This window comes from Solanum pennellii, chromosome 8 (genome assembly GCF_001406875.1).
Source record: "Solanum pennellii chromosome 8, SPENNV200".
NCBI lineage: Eukaryota > Viridiplantae > Streptophyta > Magnoliopsida > Solanales > Solanaceae > Solanum > Solanum pennellii.
The window spans coordinates 54,300,237-54,306,424 of NC_028644.1; positions in this window are offsets into that span (position 1 = coordinate 54,300,237).

A 6,188-nucleotide genomic window follows, 5' to 3' on the forward strand; every position below is an offset into this window, starting at 1 on the left:
CTATTATCTACCTCCTTGGTCTGGCAAGTAGCATTAAGGCGAGTTCTAACGTTGTCCATCCGTTAAAAGGACTTCTAAGCGAAAGAATTCATCAATACATTCAAGACACTATTCTAGAATTGTTATTTTAGTTAGGTTTTACCTCATTATTCGCCTATGGTTCCCACAACCCTAGTTATGGAGTTTAGTTACCCATAGTCATAATCACAATATTCAAATATATGATATAAGAATTCATTCACTTACTTCAATGAGAAAGAGTAAAATCTGAAAGTTCACTTGATTAATCAGCAAAAGTCACCAACAATCAATTACAAAAGTCTCAAAATATTCAAGAATCTCAAAATAATCAAGAATCTCAAAAAGAGTCTAAAAATTAATCAAGAGTCTAACCTCAAAAATGAGGTTATTCGAACTATTTATAAAAAAATAAAACCTAATTAAATAAGGACTCTATTTGCTGGAAATCTGTCAAAACGCAGCTGGATCGACGGACCTCACGACGGATCGTCGTGGTCACGACGGACCGTCATGGACTCCGTCGTCCCATACTTGTGCAATTTCTTCTGCTGCTCTCTTCATTACCCTCGACGGCAGGTATGACGGATCGTCACAGGCACAACGGTCCGTCGAGGGTCTGTGTTTCAGAACACTTGAACTCTTGGAATTTGGGTACTGGGACTACTTCTCTGATCTTCATGACGAACCAGCAGGACGGACCGTCATGGCTACGACGATCCGTCACGCACTTCGTAAACCCACACTTGGTCAGACTTCCCCATCTTCCTTCAGCAGCTGCACTACGATGCCACCTACGGACCATCACGAGCATGACGGACCATCACAAGCTCCGTAGGTGGTACTTTTCTGTATTTCTTGCTCAAAAAACCTCCGCATTCATCTTTTAGACAGATTTCCTACAAATAAAAAGAAACTTACATAAAAATTAGCACAAAAAGGCTTTTGGACACACTAAACTTAAGAAAAAGTATTAATAATACCGTGAAACCACGGTATATCACTCGCATACTCGTACATTCAATGTAATGATGTCAGTTGGCCTGAACTGTATCATGATGCAGACGCAGTCAACGAGGATCGACATCTAGTGCAACATTGATCCAGTTGAGCACTCTAGAGTCAATTGGTGAGCCTCCTTGCATTCCAGAGGACTCCTTTTATTACTTGTAGTATTTTTCTTTATTAGGATATTGTGGGGTCTGTCCTGACATCTATCTCAATTTTAGAGGCTTCATAGATAGACAGTCAGATTTTAGTCCTTTATTCTTTTCATTATATTTCTATTTGTTAAGACTTTGATTGCCACTTTTGGCCAGTTGAATATTTGATCTTTAAAACATTCTCAGTTTTATCAATTAGTTGAGTTACTTATCATTATAGAACTATGTGTACTGTCTTCCGCTGAGTTAAGTAAGTAAGGACAAGGGTCCCCTCGAGGTCAACAATGGTCTTTGAGTGTCAGTCCCGCCTAGGGTATAACATCACAGTGAGTGTCATCATGGCAAAGCAGACGCGACTTCAAGTTGTAAATAAATCTCAAGAAAAAATTATTTTGCATATACTCTGAGAGCTAAGGAACGAACGCAAAAGTCTTCTTGATAGTTTTTCACAATTCATAGGCTAAATTTAAGGTTTTCACTCCACGAATCCATTTTTTAATCCATAGAACCTATTTTCTTGGGTTAATATCGATGAAGAATTTTGATTTGGAATTTATGGTGGGAAAAACCCTAATCTAGGTATGGAATCTGGGGTTATTAGGTTTGTTAAAATCTGGATAATTAGACATTTTATTATTAATCCTTGCGTATATTAATTATTTGTAGACCTAGAACAAGTACAAAGAATCCGAAAATGGAAGATTCAAGTGCCTTAGGGGATTCAAGCTTGGATTCGAGGTAGGTGATGATTAAGATTCCATGATTATGTGATATATGTTTGTTCTTGCTTCATTATAATGCATGTGTGTATATGTGAATGTTACATTATTGATCACACTAATCTAAAGACGTATGAAGAATAACTATATGTCATGAATCAGTTCTTAATTGTATGATTATTGTGAAATATATTTTGTAATTGTGATTGTGGCGTGTTGATTGGATTTGTTTCCACGTTTCGACATAATTGGGATGGGTTGTCACGTTCTGACATAACTAATTGGGATCAATTGTCACATTCCAACATAACTAATTGAGATCGATTGTCACGTTCCTCTATAATTATTGGATCGGGTACCACGTTCTGGTATGCTAACAGTTTGTATTTGAGTTCCATCAAAGGACCAACTATTTGATATAACTGTGATATTTGAGGATTGTGAAATTGTACGTTGTTCGTAAATGATGACATTGTATATGTTCGGTGTTGCATGTTATTATTATATTATATTGATATATATGTTGCACTTAGTGAGATAGCCGCGTGATTTTACCAGTACACTGTGGTTGTGTACACTAATACTGTACTTTTTCTTTCTTTGTTGAGTATAGGGTATCTTTAGTTGACTATTGATAGACCTCAGCTAGGTGACTATTGAGCGTGACCGGATTCAAAGGTGAGTCAGTGCTTTCAGGCTACGATAGATCTTTCTTGTTTAAGTCCATTCCTTTTGGACATAGACTTTGTTTAATGTGTTGTTTAGTTTCGGGGTTGTACCCCCTTGTTATTAGACTTGTCGTTAGTAGAGTTTGGTACAATGACTTTCAAGTTTTAAGGGTTAAGACTTCCACATTAGTTTTGGTTAAGTAATTTGATTAAATCTTCGGAGTTTATGGAAATTCTGTATATTTTTATTGTCATTTAAACCTGCTTCCATATCTTTAAATGTCTTAGTTTTTATAAAATTTATTCGTTTGGGTTGTAGTAATGATTCTTCCATCGGAGTGCTAGCATGAGTGTCAATCACGATGGTCTGAATCGTGACATTAATCAAACCGTACCTATATCAAAGAGAAACTGATATAATTAAGATAATTTTTTTTAAAATCTAATTTTAATTATAAATTATAAAATATACACACAAAAAACTAAAATAGTGTAATTTTTTAAAAATAATCAATTAAACCATGCTATCGACAATCAAACTTAAGATCCGTGCTTTGCTAGAATGATATGTAGCACCTGATCTGATTTATAAAATCAAGTTTATTTTTTCTTAAACCATTTTTTTATAGGTAAAGAAGAAAATTATGTGCGGTAAGAAAAAGGCAAAGTTAGAGTTAAATTTGTTCTACATTGCTATTAAAATAACATATTTTAAAAAGATCTTTTAAAAAAACTTTTCAGAAAAATGTTTTTGAAAAAAAAAATTGTGTTTAGCTAATTTATTTGAAAAATATTTTTTATAAACTAATTGCGTTTGACTGATTTTTTAACAAGTGTTTTTGGAAATCAAATTACAAAAAAACGTTTTAACTATTACTATATACTTTTAATATTAAAGATTAATTTATAGAGAGAAACTGTTTTAGATAACTATCATAAAAAAAATTAATTAAAGTTTTATTTTAAATACATTTAAATGTACAGATTTAAACTTTTGATAACAATATATCTTTATTGGGAGGCTAAAATTTTGAGACCCTTACATCGAACATCGATGAAGAAGCAAACTTTTGAAAAAAACATCGACACCAAACTAAAAAATCAAAGAATCGAATCAGGTTAGTGTGGTCTAATTTTTTGAGTTTCTTGTATTTATGTCCACTACTAAGTCTCACGATTGGATACTCGCCGATGTTAGAGTCGTGTCTCGATTCAGATGTTAGATAGTTAGATGACATTTCAAAAGTCAGATTCCGAGTCAGATGTTAAGATTCAGTTCTGGCTCAAAGTAGGGTTTCAAGTCAAGAGTCATATTTAGATCTCCATTTGAAAGTCGATTCTTAGATCAAAAGTTGAGGTCAGGATCGAGTCTCATATTAGCTGACAGTTGTTAAGGTTGGGTTTGAGTCCTAGGTGGGAGGTATCAATTTAAAGTTGGGGCATGTGGCATGTGTCAAGGTTAGGGTGTCGGGATCGAGTCCTAGTTTGAACGCGTAGTCCCAAGTTTTGAGTCGATGTCAGGTTTTGGTGTCGGATTTCCATTGTTCGTCAGGATCGTGCCCTAGTTTGTGTCAAATGGTTGGGGTTAGATACCAATTTTAATGTCATATCTCGGATTGGGAGTTGTAGAACACAAGCCGGGTGGCTGGATCGAATCCTTAATCGATTGTCGGGATTGGGTCCCAGGAAATATTTCTTAAAACTTTGCTTAGACCTAAACATCCGAAATGAGTGCAGACGTGCGATCCAACAATTGACTCCGACTCTTGATTGACTAGACACTCAAATTTTGACCTCTCTACCCCCACCCGATTTTTTAATAAAAACATGAAAACATTTTCCTTCATACCAAACACACTATAAGGAGAAAAGACGAAGGAAAATATCTTGTAATGCAAGTATGTATTTTTTATATAACAAAAAGTAACGAATAATACGAATATCCATATTATCCATTGCGTTTATCCATTTTTAATCATAATAAATATGAGTCGAGTAAAATATTTTATCCATTTTAATCTAATTATTTTTTCATCTATAATATTCAACTCGATCCACTAATTTACCATCCCTACTTGCATCTGTAACAAGTCATAAGTTAGAGAGTTTAGACCTAACTCAATCAACGCAAATAAAAAGATCAGGTTTTATGTCACTTTTCAGTTTTCTCCATGCGTTTAATTTTCTAAAACTATATAAATAGGAAGTCAAGCCTCAACCCCTCCTAATGGTGGCTCTTAATAAAAATAAATAAAGGTAAATCTATAAGATAAATTTCATCGCATTTTCACTCCAAAGTGAGATGAGATACTAGTCCCTTCGTTCCATTTTATATAATATTATTTTCTTTTTATTTGTTTTAAAAGAATATCATCTTACTATAATTTAATTTTAAATTTTTCCTTAGCCTTAATGAATGATGTAGAACCACATAAATATTTAAGAGTTATTTTAAATTACAAATTTTAATTTTTTTCTTAAAACACCCTGATAAGTTAGAAGATGTCGCATAAAATAAGACGGATAAAGTAATTTGTGACATAGGAAGTCATAATATGTGATATATGGACCCCATTGTCCCCACCAATGTGTTGTGCTGCCGGCCGCCATGATATATATCCTTGAAAATCCATTACAAAAAGAGCACGCCTGCCTACTAACTTAGTTAAACTAAGAAACAAATCTCCCCAAATTCATTCATTTCATCATATCAATATATGAAAACATAATTCATATATTGATATAATTGTATGTGTCTAGTGTACAGTGTATAGTTTATAGGACCAGCTTCACACAATAGTATTATTGCCTACCAACTAAATCCATTTTCCCAAGCATATCTTTTGATTCTTGTGTGCAATCATGGCTATCCAAATATTACATCATTTAGTCCAACCTCCAACCTTGGTTTTGCAATACCATCATATGCTATAAACTATAATGACATTTGAACTTTTGATGTGAATCTTAAAGGGTAGTTTGGTAGATTGTTAAAGTCATATAGATATAGTAATACAAAGATTAATTATAATTTTTTTTGCGTTCATGTATTAATTGTGCGAATTTGTAGATTTCAAATCAATATTGTATTAGGCGTGGTGAATTCTATACACAAAAAACTAAGTTACAAACATGGTGTTACTTACGAAAAATTTAAGAAAAAATTATGCATTATAGAAAACTATTGCTTCAAAATAAATGTTATAGCTATAGTTTCATTTAATTTCAATTTGCAGCAACATTGTCATTCGCCTCTCTCCCCTGAATCTTGTTCGCAACTCTCAGTTCTCTCTCTTGCCTCTCTCACGTTATACAAACTCAAATGTATGTGTTGTTGTGTTTGTATAAAGCAAGAGAAAATGTATCTTTCCATCCTATACACTTATAACTATACTAATACAAATTTTCCCCTGCCTAGTTCTCTTTTGTATTTCTCTCTCAGTCTCGCTTTATACAAACAAAAATTATACGAATATAATGTATAATTTGTATTTGCATAAAGCTAGAGAGAGATTTGATATACAAATACAAATGTTTTTAACTTTATTCAATTGTATCCAATTCAAATTTTATGCAAATATACAAACACAGTCATTAATATATATATATATATATATATA